The following is an 18,361-nucleotide window of genomic DNA, read 5'->3' as shown; positions in this document are numbered from 1 at the left end:
CAGCTGACCAGCTACCACTGAAATCAGGATCTCTGGCTATCCCCCAAGACAGGGCAAAGGGCTCCCCGAGTTCCTGGGGAACAGGACTGGGGCTGGGTGGAGTTCCAGCGACCCAGCTACGTAGCCTAGGGGGAAACCCTACAGGCTCACAGCAGCCTCAGGGAAAGCCTCTGCACAGCACTAGTAGAAAGCACCCATCCGGCAGCCACAAGGCTGGAAGACCCCGGGACAAAAGTAGCATAGCTAGGTGAACTAACCACAGACTGTAGAAGATGCCAATAGCTCTCCTGCGACCCATAATGGACAAGTGAGATTTTGTGGGTGCCGACAGTGACGGAGTGACAAATATAAGTGATCCTACCCCTGGCTGCTGGAAAAGCCCATAACACCGTTGCAGACCCCAAGGAGGGAGCACGTCTAGGTGGGCTGCAACAGTAGGCACCAGCAGCCTGAAGCCCCCCTGTGATGGCCCCCATGGCAGAGGAGGGAACCAAAGGACCACTGTGACTACGAGGAGGGGCCCAGGCCCAGTTAGCAACTGTGGATAGGGTTCCTGGTTGGTGCAGTATAAACAGCTGTTCCCCCACCGCAGCAGCAGAAACAAGTGAAAGGAGCAACTAAACTCTATCTCTATGTGGAGGTACAAATCAACAACATCAAGCAATATGAAAAAATACATTAAATCTCCAGAACAGAAGGAAAATAACAAATACACAGAAAACAATCCCAAAGAAAATGAGATATATAACCTAAATGATGATGACTTCAAAACAGCCATCATTAAAATACTCACTGAGTTAAGAGAGAATTCTGACCGACAACTCAATGAGTTCAGGAGCTGTGTCACAAAAGAGTTTGATACGATAAAGAAGAACCAAACAGGAATATTGGAAATGAAGAACACAATAGAGGAGATTAAGAAAAATCTAGATGCACTGAACAGTAGGGCCGATAATATGGAGGAGAGAATTAGCAATTTGGAAGATGGCAATATAGAATTGCTGCAGGAAGAGGAGGAGAGAGAAGCAAGACTAAAAAGAAATGAAGAAACTCTCCGAGAATTATCAGACACAATTAGGAGATGCAACGTAAGGATTATAGGTATACCAGAGGGAGAAGAGAAGGAGAAAGGGGCAGAAAGCCTATTCAAAGAAATAATGGCTGAGAACTTCCCAAATCTGGTGAGAGAGATGGATCTTCAGGTGACAGAAGCCAATAGATCTCCAAACTTTATCAATGCAAGAAGACCAACCCCACAGGATATAGTAGTGAAGCTAGCAAAAGTCAATGACAAGGAGAAAATACTAAGGACAGCCAGGCAAAAGAAACTGACCTACAAAGGAACCCCCATCAGGCTATCAGCAGATTTCTCAGCAGAAACTTTACAGGCTGGAAGAGAGTGGAATGATATATTCAAAAATCTGAAGGACAAAAACCTACAGCCGAGAATTCTCTACCCAGCGAAAATATCCTTCAAATACGATGGAGAAATAAAAACTTTCCCAGATAAACAAAAATTAAGGGAGTTCATTGCCACAAAACCTCCTCTTCAGGAAATCCTCAGGAAAACCCTCATTCCTGAAAAATCCAAAAAAGGAAAGGGGCTACAAAACCAAGAGCAGAGGAGATAAGTAGAAGGACAACAACAGAGAGTAGCAGCTCTTCATCAGAACAGATTAAACCATGGGACGAGAAACAAAGGAAATTGAAGAAAACTGGAAAACAAGACACAAAATGGTAGTGGTAGGCCCCCACATCTCAATAATCACTCTAAATGTAAATGGATTGAACTCCCCAATCAAAAGACACAGAGTGGCAGGATGGATCAAAGAACAAGACCCAACAATATGCTGCCTCCAGGAAACACACCTCAGCCCCAAAGACAAACACAGACTCAGAGGGAAGGGATGGAGAACAATACTCCAAGCTAATAATGAACAAAAGAAAGCAGGTGTCGCTATACTAATATCAGACAAGGTACATTTCAAAGCAAAACAGATAAAGAAAGACAAAGAGGGACAGTATATAACGATAAAAGGGACTCTCCACCAAGAAGACATAACACTTATAAATATATACGCACCCAACACAGGAGCACCAAAATTTGTAAAGCAACTCTTAATAGAACTAAAAGAAGACATCAACAACAAGACAATAATAGTAGGGGACCTCAACACACCATTAACACCAATGGACAGAACATCCAGACAGAAAATCAACAAGGAAATAATAGAATTAAATGAAAAATTAGACCAGATGGACTTAATAGATATATATAGAACACTTCATCCAAAAACAGCAGGTTACACATTCTTCTCAAGTGAACATGGAACATTCTCAAGGATTGACCATGTTTTGGGAAACAAAGCAAACATCAATAAATACAAGAGAGTTGAAATAATATCAAGCATCTTTTCTGATCATAATGCTATTAAACTAGAACTCAACTACAAGAAAAAAGCAGAGAAAGGTGCAAAAATCTGGAGACTAAACAACACGCTTCTGAACAAACAATGGATCATTGAAGAAATTAAAGAAGAAATCAAATATTATCTGGAGACAAATGAAAATGAGAACACGACATACCAAATCATTTGGGATGCAGCAAAAGCAGTCCTAAGAGGGAAATTCATCACAATGCAGGCTCACCTCACTAAACAAGAAAAAGCTCACATAAGCAACCTCAAACGACACCTAACAGAACTAGAAAAAGAAGAAGAAAGCCCAGAGTCAGTAGAAGGAGGGAAATAATAAAAATAAGAGCAGAAATAAACGATATTGAAACAAAAAAGACAATAGAAAGGATCAATGAAACAAAGAGTTGGTTCTTCGAAAGAATTAACAAAATTGACAAAACTTTAGCCAGACTCACCAAGAAAAGAAGAGAGAAATCTCAAATAAATAAAATTAGGAATGAGAGAGGAGAAATCACAACAGATACCAATGAAATACAAGAGATCATAAGAGAATACTATGAAAAACTATATGCCAACAAATTGAACAACCTGGAAGAAATGGACAAATTCCTAGACTCCTACAATCTCCCCAAACTGAATCAGGAAGAAATGGAGAATCTGAATAGGCCAATCACAAGTAAGGAAATAGAAACTGTAATCAAAAACCTCCCCAAAAATAAGAGTCCAGGACCGGATGGCTTCTCTGGAGAATTCTACCAAACATTCAAAGAAGACTTAATACCTATTCTTCTCAAACTGTTCCAGAAAATTGAGAAAGATGGAGTACTCCCTAACACATTCTATGAAGCCAACATCACTCTGATCCCCAAACCTGACAAGGACAACACAAAGAAGGAGAACTACAGGCCGATATCACTGATGAACATAGATGCAAAAATCCTCAACAAAATTTTGGCAAACCAAATACAGCAATACATCAAAAAGATTATACACCATGATCAAGTGGGATTTATACCAGGGACACAGGGATGGTTCAACATCCGCAAGTCAATCAACGTGATACACTACATCAACAAAATGAGAAACAAAAACCACATGATCATCTCAATAGATGCAGAGAAAGCATTCAACAAGATCCAACACCCATTTATGATAAAAACCCTCAATAAAGTGGGTATAGAAGGAAAGTACCTCAACATAATAAAGGCCGTATATGACAGACCCACAGCCAACATCATACTCAATGGACAAAAACTGAAAGCCATCCCTCTGAGGACAGGAACAAGACAAGGGTGCCCACTTTCACCACTCCTATTCAACATAGTACTGGAGGTGCTGGCCAGAGCAATTCGGCAGGAAAAAGAAATAAAAGGAATCCAAATAGGTAACGAAGAAGTAAAACTCTCGTTGTTTGCAGACGACATGATCTTATATATAGAAAACCCCAAAGAATCCATAGAAAAACTCTTAGAAATAATCAACAACTACAGCAAAGTAGCAGAGTATAAAATTAACGTGCATAAATCAGTAGCATTTCTAGACACTAACAATGAACTAACAGAAAAAGAACTCAAGAACTCAATCCCATTCACAATCGCAACGAAAAGAATAAAATACCTTGGGATAAACTTAACCAAGGAAGTGAAGGATCTATACAATGAAAACTACAAGACTTTCTTGAAAGAAATTAACAATGACATAAAGAGATGGAAAGACATTCCATGCACATGGATTGGAAGAATAAACATAGTTAAAATGTCCATACTACCTAAAGCAATCTACAGATTCAATGCTATCCCAATTAGAACCCCAAGAACATTCTTCACAGAAATTGAACAAACAATCCTAAAATTCCTATGGGGCAACAAAAGACCGCGAATTGCTAAAGCATCCTGAGCAAGAAAAACAAAGCCGGCGGAATCACAATCCCCAATTTCAAAACATACTACAAAGCTACAGTGATCAAAACAGCATGGTACTGGTACAAAAACAGGTCCACAGATCAATGGAACAGAATTGAAAGCCCAGAGATAAAACCACACATCTATGGACAGCTAATCTTTGACAAAGGAGCAGAGGGCCTACAATGGAGAAAAGAAAGTCTCTTCAACAAATGGTGCTGGGAAAACTGGACAGCCACATGCAAAAGATTGAAAATTGACCATTCTTTTTCACCACACACCAAAATAAACTCAAAATGGATCAAAGACCTAAAGATTAGGCCTGAGACAATAAGTCTTTTGGAAGAGAATATAGGCAGTACACTCTTTGACATCAGTTTCAAAAGAATCTTTTCGGACACTATAACTCCTCAGTTGATGGAAACAATAGAAAGAATAAACAAATGGGACTTCATTAGACTAAAGAGCTTCTTCAAGGCAAGGGAAAACATGATTGAAACAAAAAAACAGCTCACTAATTGGGAAAAAATATTTTCAAGCCACTTATCCGACAAAGGGTTAATCTCCATAATATACAAAGAACTCACACTGCTTAACAACAAAAAAAACAAACAACCCGATCAAAAAATGGGCAGAGGACATGAATGGACATTTCTCAAAAGAAGATATGAATATGGCCAATAGACACATGAAAAGATGTTCATCATCGCTAATCATCAGGGAAATGCAAATCAAAACTACACTAAGATATCACCCTACACCTGTTAGATTGGCAAAAACATCCAAAACCAAGTGCGACAAATGTTGGAGAGGTTGTGGAGAAAAAGGAACCCTCATACACTGTTGGTGGGAATGCAAACTGGTACAGCCACTATGGAAAACAGTATGGAGATTTCTCAAAAAGTTAAAAATAGAAATACCCTATGACCCAGCCATCCCATTACTGGGTATCTATCCTAAGAACCTGAAATCAGAAATCTCAAGAGTCCGTTGCACCCTTATGTTCATCGCAGCATTATTTACAATAGCCAAGACGTGGAACATGCCCAGAAACTGATGATTGGATAAAGAAGATGTGGTATATATACACAATGGAATACTACTCGGCCATAAAACAAGACAAAATTGGCCCATTCACAGCAACGTGGATGGACCTCGAGGGTATTATGTTAAGCGAAATAAGCCAGTCAGAGAAAGACGAACTCTATATGACTCCACTCATAGGTGGAAGTTAGTATATTGATAAGGAGATCTGATTGGTGGTTACCAGGGAAAAGGGGGGGTGGGGGGAGGGCACAAAGGGGGAAGTGGTGTACCCACAATATGATTAACAAAAATGTACAACTGAAATCTCACAAGGTTGTAATCTATCATAACATTAATAAAAAAAAACTCATAAGGATGCTCACAGATATTGGGAGATGATGGGATGAACACAGTGAGCTCATCAACAAAGAATGGAAAAATATAAAAAAGAATCAATCAGAAATGAAGAATACAATACTGGAAATGAAAAATTCACTAGAGGGACTCAATAACAGAGTAGATGATACAGAAGAATGAATCAGCTAGCTGGATGAAAGACTAGAGGAAATCACCCAAGCTGAACAGTAAAAAGAAAAAAAAATCTGACAGAATGAGAACAGTCTAAGGGAACTCGGTGACAATATCAAGTCACTAACATTCATATTATAGGTGTCCCAGAAGGAGAAGAGAGAGACAAAGGGGCAAAAAATTTATTTGTAGAAGCAATAGAGGAAAATTTCCCTAACCTGAGGAAGGAAACAGACATCCAAGTACAGGAAGCACAGAGAGCTCCAAACAAGATAAGCCCAAAGAGACCCACACCAAGACACATTATAATTATAATGTCCAAAATTAAAGATAAAGAGAGAATTCTAAAAGTGGCAAGAGAAAGGCAACAAGTGACATACAACAGAAAGCCTGTAACGCTATCAGCAGACTTCTCAGCCAAAACCATACAGGCAAGAAGAGAATGGCATGACATATTCAAAGTGCTAATAGCAAAAAACCTACAGCCAAGAATACTCTATCCATCAAGGTTGTCATTCAGAATGGAAGGAGAGATAAAGAGCTTCCCAGACAAGCAAAATTTAAAGGAGTTTATCACCAAGAAACCACTTCTACAACAAATGATGAAGGGATTTATTTAATTGCAAATGCAATGACCACAAATAGGGATAAAAAATTTATCAACACCCACACACACACTGAAAAACCAGGCAGAAAAATCACTGGTAAAGGTAAAAATATAGTAAAGGTAGCAGGTCAACCACCTGTGAAGACAATATGAAGGTTAAAAGACAAAAGTACCAAAGTTACCTATTTCAATGATAAGAGGGTAATGGATACACACACACACAAAAGAGATTAGATATGATTTCAAAAACATAAAATGTGTGAGGAGGGGAGTGAAAAAGTAGAATTTTTAGAAAGAGGTCAAGCTAAAGAGTCCATCAACTCAATATAGACTGTTATATACATAGAATATTATATAGGATACTCATGGTAATCACAGATCAGAAACCTATAATAAGTAAGCAAATAAGTAAGACAAAAGAAATAAAACATATTACTAAAGAAATCCATCAAAACACAAGGGAAGAAAGCAAGAGAAAAAGGAAGAAACAGAGAAGACCTACTAAAACATCCAGAAAAAAAGTAACAAAATGGCAATAAATACATATTTATCAATAGTTACTTTAAATGTCAATGGACTATATGCCCAAATAAAAGGCATAGGGTGGCCAATTGGATAAAGAAAACAAGACCCATATATATGCTGCATACAAGAGACACACTTCAGACCTAAAGACACTCACAAACTGAAAGTGAAAGGATGGAAAAAGATATTCCCTGCTAATGGCAAAGAAAAGAAAGTGGGGGTAGCAATACGTATATCAGACAAAATAGACTCTAACACAAAAACTATAACAAGAGTCAAAGATGGGCATTACATAATGATAAAGGGAACAAGCAGATATAACATTTGTAAATATCTATGCACCCAACATAGGAGCACCTAAATATATAAAGCAATTATTAACAGACATAAAAGGAGAAATAGACAGTAACACAATAATAGTAGGGAAATTTAACACTACTTACACCAATGGATAGATCATCCAAACAGAAGGTCAATAAGGAAACACTGGCCTTAAACGACACATTAGACCAAGATGGACTTAGTGGATATATATAGAACATTACATCAAAAACCACAGAATACACATTCTTTTCAAATGCACATGGAACATTCCCCAGGATTGATCACATATTAGGCCACAAAACAAGTCTCAATAAATTTAAGAAGATCGAAATAATACCATGCATCTTTTCTGACCACAAAGGCATGAAACTAGAAGTCAACTACAGGAAGAAAATCAGAAAAGCCACAAAAATGTGGAGATTAAATAAAATGCTACTGAACAACAATTGGGTCAATGAAGAAATCAAAGGAGAAATCAAAAAATTCCTGGAGACAAATGAAAATGAAAATACGACATGCCAAAATCTATGGATACAGCAAAAGAAGTTCTAAGAGGGATGTTTATAGCAATTCAGGCCTACCTCAACAAAGAAGAAAAATCCAAAATAAACAATTTAACAATACATCTAAAGGTGCTGGAAAAAGAAGAACAAACAAAGCCCAAAATCAGCAGAAGGAAGGAAATAATAAAAATCGAGCAGAAATAAACGAAATAGACACTAAAAGAACAATAGAAAAAATTAATGAAACCAAGAGCTGGTTCTGTGAAAAGATAAACAAAATTGACAAACCCTTAGCTAGACTCACCAAGAAAAAAAGAGAGAAGGCTCAAATAAATAAAATCAGAAATGAAAGAGGAGAGATTACAATGGACTCCTCAGAAATACAAAAGATAATAAGAGAATACCATGAAAAGCTATACACCAACAAATGGGATAATATAGAAGAAATGGATAAATTCTTAAAACATACAACCTTCCAAAGCTGGACCAAAAAGAAGTAGAGAATTTGAATAGACCAATCACCAGTAAGGAGATCAAAACAGCAATCAAAAGCCTCCCTAAAAATAAAAGTCCAGGACCAGATGGCTTCCCTGGTGAATTCTACCAAACATTCAAAGAAGACTTAATACCTATCCTTCTCAAACTCTTCCAAAAAACTAAAGAGGAGGGGAGGCTTCCTAACTCCTTCTACAAAGCCAACATTATCCTGATACCAAAACCAGACAAGGACAACACAAAAAAAGACAATCACAGGCCAATATCACTGATGAACATCGATGCAAATATCCTCAACAAAATACTAGCAAATCGAGTACAATAATACATTAAAAAGATCATACATCATGACCAAGTGGGTTTCACTCCAGGCATGCAGGGATAGTTCAACATCAGCAAATCTATCAACGTAATACACCAGATTAACAAAATGATGAATAAAAATCACCTGATCATTTCAATAGATGTGGAGAAAGCATTTGACGAGATACAGCATCCATTTATGATAAAAAATCTAAATAAAATGGATATAGAAGGAAAATGCCTCAATATAATAAAGGCCATATATCACAAACCTATAGCAAATATAATTCTCAATGGAGAAAAGCTGAAAGCTATCCCTCTAAGAACAGGAACCAGACAAAGATGCCCACTGTCACCACTCTTATTTAACACAGTGTTGGAAGTCCTAGCCAGAGCAATCAGGCAAGAAAAAGAAATAAAAGGGATCCAAATTGGAAAAGAAGAAGTGAAACTGTCACTATTTGCAGATGACATGACTTTATATATAGAAAACCCTAAAGAATCCACTAAAAAACTTTTAGAAACAACAAATGAATACAGTCAAGTCACAGGATACAAAATCAACATACAAAAATCGTTTGCGTTTCTGTACACTAACAACAAAGCAGCAGAAAGAGAATTTAAGACTATAATCCCATTTACAATTGCAACTAAAAGAATAAAATACCTAGGAATAAACTTAACCAAAGAGGTGAAAGATCTGTACACTGAAAACTATAAAACATTGTTGAAAGAAATCGAAGAGGACACCAAGAAATGGAAAGATATTCCCTGCTCTTGGATTGGAAGAACTAACATTGTTAAAATGTCCATACTTCCTAAAGCAATCTATAGATTCAACGCAATCCCTATCAAACTTCCAACAACATTTTTTACAGAAATAGAACAAAGAATCCTAAAATTTAGATGAATCAACAAATGACCCCAAATAGTCAAAGGATTCCTGAGGAAAAAGAACTAAGCTGGAGGTATCACACTCCCTGATTTCAAAATATACTACAAAGCTATAGTAACCAAAACAGCATGGTACTGGCACAAAAACAGACACACAGATGAATGGAACAGACTCGAGAGCCCAGAAGTAAACCCACACATTTATGGACAGTTAATATTTGACACAGGAGCCTAGAGCATACAGTGGAGAATGGAGAGTCTCTTCAATAAATGGTGTTGGGAAAACTGGACAGCCACATGCAAAAGAATGAAAGTAGACCATTACCTTACACCATGCACAAAAATCAACTCAAAATGGATTAAAGACTTGAATGTAAGACCTGAAACCATGAAACTTCTAGAAGAAAACATAGGCAGTACACTCTTTGACATTGGTCTTAGCAGTATATTTTCAAGTACCATGTCTGACCAGGCAAGGCAAACAAAATAATAAATGGACAAATAGAACTACATCAAACTAAAAAGCTTCCACACAGCAAAGGAAACCATCAACAAAACGAAAAGAACCTAGCAATTGGGAGAACATATTTGCAAACCGTATATCAGATAAGGGGTTAATATCCAAAATATACAAAAAACTCTTAGAGCTCAACAACAACAAAAAAACCCAACAACCCAATTAAAAAATGGGCAAAAGATCTGAACAGAGATTTCTCCAAATAAGATATATGGATGGCCAACAGGCATATGAAAAGATGTTCAACATCATTAGCTATCAGAGAAATGCAAATCAAAACTACAATGAGATATCACCTCACTCTGGCCATAATGGCTATAATTAACAAGACCAGAAACAAGTGTTAGAGAGGATGTGGAGAGAAGGGAACCCTCGTACACTGTTGGTGGGAGTGCAAACTGGTGCAGCCACCATGGAAATCAGTATGGAGTATCCTCAGAAAATTAAAAATAGATCTACCATATGATCCACCTATTCCACTGCTGGGTATTTATCCAAAGAACTTGAAAACACAAATGCAGAAAGATACATGCATCCCTATGTTCATTGCAGCATTATTCACAATAGCCAAGACTTGGAAGCAACCTAGGTGCCCATCAAGGTACGATGGATAAAGAAGATGTGGTATATATATGTAATGGAATACTACTCAGCAATAAGAAATGATGAAATCCATCCATTTGTGACAACATGGATGGACCTTGAGGGTATTATGCTAAGTGAAATAAGTCAGAGGGAGAAAGCCAAATACCGTATGATCTCACTCATAAGTAGAAGATAAAAACAATGACAAACAAACACATAGCAACAGAGGTTGGATTGGTGGTTACCATAGCGGAAAGGAGGGGGAGGGCAAGAGGGGTGATTAGGCTCACATGTTTGGTGACAGACTATAATTAGTTTTGGGGTGGTGAACATGTTGTAATCTACACAGAATGCAAAATATATTACGACGTACATCTGAAAGCTATATAATGTTATAATCCAATGTTACTGCAATAAAAAATAATTTTGATAAATTCCTCAAAAAAAGAATTAATACCAATTCTTCTCAAACTCTTCCAAAAAATAGAAAAGGAGGTAATACTTCTAAACTCTTTTTACAAGGCCAGTATTAACCTGATACCAAAACCAGACAAAGACATCACAAGAAAAAAAATTTCAGGCCAATATCTCTGATGAACATAGATGCAAAAATTCTTAACAAAATATTAACAAACCAAATTCAATAATACACTGAAAGGATCATACACCATGATCAAGTGGGATTTATTCTGGGAATGTAAGGATGGTCAATATCCACAAATCAATCAATGTGATACACTGCATTCACAAAAGGAAGGATAAAAATCCTATGATCATCTCAATAGACTCAGAAAAAGCATTTGAGAAAATTCAACATCCATTCATGATAAAAACTCTAAACAAAGTGAGTATAGAGGGAACATACCTCAACACGATAAAGGCCATATATGTCAAGCCCACAGCTAACATCACACTCAACAGTGAAATGCTGAAAACGTTTCCTCTAAGATCAGGAACAAGACAACAATGCCCACTCTCACCACTTTTATTCAACATCATACTGGAAGTCCCAGTCAGAGCAATTAGACACGAAAAAGAAATAAAAGTCATCCAGAGTGGAAATGAAGAAGTAAAATTGTCTCTATTTGCAGAAGATGTGATATTTTTAATAGAAAACCCCAAAGATGACATCAAAAAACTTGTTAGAACTGATAAACAAATTCAATAAATTTTCAGGATACAAAACCAATATACAAAAATCAGTTGTGTTTCTATACACTAATAAAGAACTGTCAGAAAGAAAAATTAAGAAAACATTTACAATTGTTTATAATTACCATTGAAACATTTATAGTTGCATCCAAAAGAATGAAATAGCTCGGAATAAATTTAACCAAGGAGGTGAAAGTTGTGTGCATTGAAAACTATAAAACATTGATGAAAGAAATTGAAGATGACACAAATAAATAGAAAGATATTTGGTTCTTATAGATTGGAGGAATTAATATTGTTAAAATGTCCTTATTACCCAAAGCAATCTACAGATTCAATGCAATCTCTATCAAAATTCCAATAGCATTTTTCATAGAAATGGAAAAAATAATCCTAGTATTTGTTTGGAACCATGAAAGACGCTGAACAGCCAAAGCAACCTGAGAGGGAAGAACACAGCTAGAGACATTACACTTCCTGATTTCAAACTATATTATAAAGTTATACTAATCAAAGCAGTATGGTATTGGCATAAAAACAGACACATAGAGCAATGGAACAGCATAGAGAGCCCAGGAGTGACAGACCATGCCTATATGGTCAATTAATTTACAACAAAAGAGCCAAGAATATACAATGGGGAAAAGACAATATCTTCAATAAACGGTATTGCCAAAAGTGGATAGCCACATGCAAAATAATGAAACTGGATCACTAGCTTCTACCATACACAAAAACTAACTCAATATGGGTTAAAGACTTGAATGTAAGACCTAAAAACATAAAAGTTCTAGAAGAAAACATGGTGGTAACTCCTTGACATCAGCATTGGCGATGATTTTTTGGATTTGACCCCAAAAGCAAAGGCAGCAAAAGCAAAAATAAACAAGTGGAACTACAGCAAACTAAAAAGATTCTGCAGAAAAGAAAACCGCCAACAAAATGAAGGGCAACCTACTGAACGGGAAAAAATATTTGCAAATGATGTATCTGGTAAAGGGTTAATATCCAAAAAATATAAAGAGGGGCCTGCCGGGTGACACAGTGGTTAAGTTCATGCATTCCGCTTCAGCAGCCCAGGGTTCACCAGTTTGGATCCCGGGCGCAGACCTATGTACCGCTTATCAGACCATGATGTGTCGGGCATCCCACATATAAAGTAGAGGAAGATGGGCATGGATATTAGCTCAGGGCCAATCTTCCTCAGCAAAGAGAGGAGGATTGGCAGTGGATGTTAGCTCAGGGCTGATGTCCCTCAAAAAAAAAAAAACAGTATATATAAAGAACTCATACAACTCAATAGCAAAAAAAACCCCCATCTGATTAAAATAATGGGCTGAAGATCTAAAAAGACATTTTTCCAAAGAAGACATACAGATGGCCCACAGGTACATGAAAAGATGTTCAACATCACTAATCCTCAGGGAAATGCAAATCAAAACCCAATGAGATATCACCTCACACCCGTTAGAATGGCTATTATCAAAAAGACAAGTGATAACAAATATTGGTGAGAATGTGGAGAAAAGGGAACGCTTGTGCACTGTTGGTGGGAATGTAAATTAGTACAGCCACTATGGAAAACAGTGTAAAGATGCTTCAAAAAATTAAAAATAGAACTACCATATAATCCAGCAATCCCACTTCTAGGTATACATCCAAAGGAAAACAGAATATGGAAGAAATACCTGTGCTCCCCTGTTCACTGCAGCATTATTCACAATAGCCAAGGTACGGAAGCAGCCTAAGTGCTTATATATACGCACAACTGAGCATCTGTCAGCCATGAGAAATAAGAAAATCCTGCCTTTTGCAACAACACAGATACACCTTACGGGGATTATGTTAAGTGAAATCAGCCAGACGGAAAAAGACAAATACTGCATGGCGTCACTTATATGTGGAATCTTAAAAAACATCAAACTTATAGAAAAAGAGAATGGTTTCTAGGGGCTGAGGGGTTGGGTAAATAGGGAGAGGTTGGTAAAAGAGTACAAACTTTCAGCCACAAGATGAATAAGATCTGAAGATCTTCTTGGCAGCCCAGGGTTCGCTGGTTCGGATCCCAGGTGTGGACATGGCACCGCTTGGCAAAAGCCATGCTGTGGTAGGTGTCCCACATATAAAGTAGAGGAAGATGGGCACAGATGTTAGCTCAGGGCCAGTCTTCCTCAGCAAAAAGAGGAGGATTGGCAGTAGTTAGCTCAGGGCTAATCTTCCTAAAAAAAAAAAGATCTGAAGATCTAATGTATAACGTGGTGACTATAGTTGCTAATGCTGTATTGTATAATTGAAATTTGTTAAAAGAATAGAACTTAAATATTATCACCAAAAAAAAAAAGACAAATAAATGAGGTGATGGATGTGATAATTATCTAGATGGGAGAAATCCTTTAACAATGTACATGGAAATCAAATCATCACGATACACACTTTAAGTATCTTACAGCTTTGTCAATTATACCTCAATAAAGCTAACATACATTTCCCTAACACACACATTTTCTCAGGTTCTCACTTGGAGGATCAAAAAATAACAATGAGCCCACTACCACTTTTTCCCATAGCTTTGTAAATTAAATTAAGATTATGTTTGGCTGCATAAATACAAATAACACAAACCTAAATGAGTTAGAAGTGTATTTCTCTCTCACACGAGACAAATCCTGACGTAGGCAGTTCAGTCTGGTATGGTGGCTCCACAGCCAGGGATGGCTAGTCAACAAATACTTATGGTGTTGTTTCATCATCCTCAGCACATCATTTCCAGCCTCAAGGTCACCTCATTGTTTAAGATGGCTACTGGAGCACCAGCCATCATGCCTACATCTTGGGACAAAAGCGCACTCTTCCTAGGTAAGTCAGTTCTCTTTAAGTGGCCTTCCTGGAACGCACACACATCACTTATTCTTAGATCTCATTATCACAACTTAATGAAATGGCTTCACCTTGATGCAAGGGGGGCTGAAATACATGTTTTCTAAAGGAGTACACTGCTGTATGAATAAAAATTGTAGACCTATTTTGAAGACCACAGGAACGGATATTGAATGGGAAATAGAGGCCTCTACTACAATGATGAAGAAACGAAGTTGGATTGATAGCTGCTTCTGGACCAGACACTGAAGACACTTGGGGTGGATTTTCACAGTTTAGTGGATGTTGCAGGAGCACAGGCTCCTTCAGCATCCCACGTGTGTTCTCTTTCGAGTTTGGTTTATTAGAAAGAGCATGGGACAGGGATGGAGAAGCCTTCAGTTTCCATTTGGCCTCCATTCATCACAAATGAGGTGTCTTGGGTATGTCACAGGCCCTCTGAGTATATTTTCTGAATTGAAAATTGAGAATTTTGTATGATACGTGCCCTACCTGTTTCCCAGGGTTGATATAAAGCTCAAAAATGCAATAAGTTAACATTATCCAAGATTCACTATATTCCAGTCTATGGGCTAAATGTTTTACACACAATATTGAATTTCGTTGAGAACTTGGATTCACACTCAAGATTTTACTAAATATTTATTATGTCTAATATGCTAAAAATATTTGGATTCAGTGGTAAATAAGATGGACAGTGGCCCTGCCCTCCTGGAATCACATTCTGTCAGAGAGTCAGACATTAAACAACACGCTTTACAGAATTAGTTGCTTCATGGCAAGTACTGTATGTGCCGTGAAGGCAAAGTACAGGGTCCTATGAGGGCTAAAGAGCAGGATGTGACTTACTGTGGAGGGAAGGGGAGGCAGAAATGTTCTCAATTGCTCATTCCTCCTGTTTCCCCAAGTGTGTACATATACACATCCTTCTTTACAGAAAGAAGACAATTGAGCCAAGATTTTTGTAGTCTGTAGTTAAACTGTAATTATTTTTATTGACAATCTGAAATTCTTCATTCCTGTTCAATCCTGTTCTGCCAAAACTCCACTGAAGTTGAACTAATAGACTATCTAAGAAATAACACCTTGTACCATTTCCCCATACAGTTGGCAGGCTGTGATACTTGCTGTCACTTTGTAAATTTGGACTAAGGTTCTCAATTCTCTCTCTTACTCATGAGGCCAGGAAATGCCTTTGTCAGGAAATACACTAGAGTTGCCAGTTGGTAATTTTCATTATCAGCAAACCTCCATGGTTGACTTGCACAAAATTACCGTCTCAGCCAAGAAAGGATGGTAAAAAGGAATTGAAGCCAAGTGGGAAGGCAAGCAAAATATCAACATTCTTTATTTGCTGATGGTGTTATTGCCAGATTTGAGAGAAAATAACTTACCTTGAACTTTTTCTGAGGATTAAAAGCTTCTCTAGGGCATGCACAGGCTCTGGAAGTGATTTTCAAGATCTTTAAGACACTTGGTACCAAACCTTTCAAGTGGGTTTTCCCCATTCTTCAATATCTAACATCAAAAAAATTATATATCTGATTTTACCTTTTTCAGAGGTAAAGGTGTTATCTTAATAGTGCCTTTCAGCTCCTTAACAAACAGATCTGTGTCAGTGGCAAACTAAAGAATAGCCAATAAAAGAGCTTTAACTTGAGAACTTGAATGTTATCACTGGCAACAAACACTGTCAGTTGTTTTCCTTGAAGTCCCTAGCGTACTTCATTTATTTTTAAGAAAATGTCTGTAAATACCCAAGTCTGAACAACCATAGTTTGCCTGTTGTCTGTCAGTTGTTCTTTCAAGTAAAAATATTACTCAGTGAGGAAAGTGGGTAGGTCAGGTCACAATTCAAGCAATTGCACTTGTGTGTTTCCACAAGACAACTATGACGTTTCAGTATGCAGGAGAAGTAGTGTATGTGTGGTTCCCATTTCATCACGCAGAAAATTAAAAATACATCTTTTCATGAGTTGATAAAATTAATTTTTACGGCTTCTTTATGGATATTCTTAAGGAAAACTGACCTTTTTTTCTTCTGATAGTGCAAGGTAGTGAAGAATGCAATGGCTACCAGTCTAGTTTGGTGCCTCTGCCTTGATTCATGCAAAGACACCAGCAGTTTTACCTACCATTGTTTTTGCAAACATCAGCACAGTGGAAAAGGCAAATACTATTTTGGTGTTATTATGAAAAGAGTTTTGACCTCGCAGACCTCCTGAAGGATTGTAGAGTCACCAGGTATCCATGAACCACACCTTGAGAACTGCTGTTCTAAGATGTAAATTGTTTCCGTCTGTTTTAGAAATTCAGTATCATTCCTATTCTTCTAGGATAATTAGATGCTTTTGGATTTTGATTACATATATTTGCCAAACACAAAATTCCTAGGAATTCTAGATACTTTGTCTTTCCATATAAATTTTAGAATCAGCGTGTTGATATCTGTAATAAATCCCTCTAGAATTTTGAACGGAATTGCACAATATCTGTAGACCAATGTGAGGAGAATGTAAATCTTCCAATTATTTCATGGTTTATGTCTCTACTTATGTATTTAGGTGTTCATTGTTTCCTATCATTATTGTTTTGTAGTTTTCAGCATAAAAATCCTCTCCGTATTTTGTTAGATTTATACCTAAGTTGTTGTTCTTGTTGCTGCTGGGCCTTCTTCTCCTCCTCCTCCTCTGTTTTGGTGCTATGAAAATGGTATTTAAATTTATTTTTCAAATTCCTATCGTTCATTATTGGTAAATAGGAATGCAATTGACTTTTCTGTATTGATGTTGCACCCTGTGACCTTGCTGACTCTAGGATCATTTTGTGAATTCCTTGGGATTTTCTACATAGACAAATATTTCGTGAATAGAGATAATTTTGTTTCTTTCTTTCCAATCTGCATGCCTTTTATTTTCAATCTTGCCTTGCTGCATTTCCACTATGATGATGAACAGCAGTGGTGAGAATGGATACTTTTGCCTTGTTTCTGATCTTAGGGTGAAAGCATTCAGTCTGTAGTTTTCAAAGACAATAAATCTTTTTCTGGTTTTGGTGTCAAGGTAACACTGACCTCATAAAGTGAGTTGGAATGTTCCATCTTCTAAATTCTGGAAGAGATTATGTAGAAATGGTATTGTTTTTTCTTAAACATTTGGTAGAATTTATCAGTGAAAGCAATTGGGCCTAGAATTTTATTTGTTAGTAATTTTAAATCACAAATTCATTTATAAAAATAGATTTAGGACAGTTCACATGTTTATTTCCTTTTGAGTGAGTTTTGGTAGTTTTTGTTTTTCTAGGAATTGGTCCATTTCATCCAAGTTGTTGAATTTATGGGCGTAGACTTGTTAGTAGCATTCCCTTATTTTCCTTTAAATGTCAGGGGTTCTGTAGCAGTGTTCCCTTTTTCATTCCAAATATTTGGGGATTTTCCAGATCTCTTTCCAATATTAATTTATTGTTTAATTCTATTTTGGTCTGAGACCATACTTTCCATAGCTTTAATTTTGTTAAGGTTTATGAGTCAAAACATGGTCAATCTTGTGAATGTTTCATGTGTGCTTGAGGAGAGTATGTACCCTGCTGTAGTTGGGTAGATTGTTCTATAAATGTCGAACAGGTCAAGCTGGTTGATAATACTGCTCAAGTCTTCTTTAGCCTTACTGATTTTATGTCAATTTGTTCTGTCAGTTACTGAGGGAAGT

Source organism: Equus asinus, chromosome 30, assembly GCF_041296235.1.
Source record: "Equus asinus isolate D_3611 breed Donkey chromosome 30, EquAss-T2T_v2, whole genome shotgun sequence".
NCBI classification, from domain to species: Eukaryota; Metazoa; Chordata; class Mammalia; order Perissodactyla; family Equidae; genus Equus; species Equus asinus.
This window is presented reverse-complemented; position numbering follows the sequence as displayed.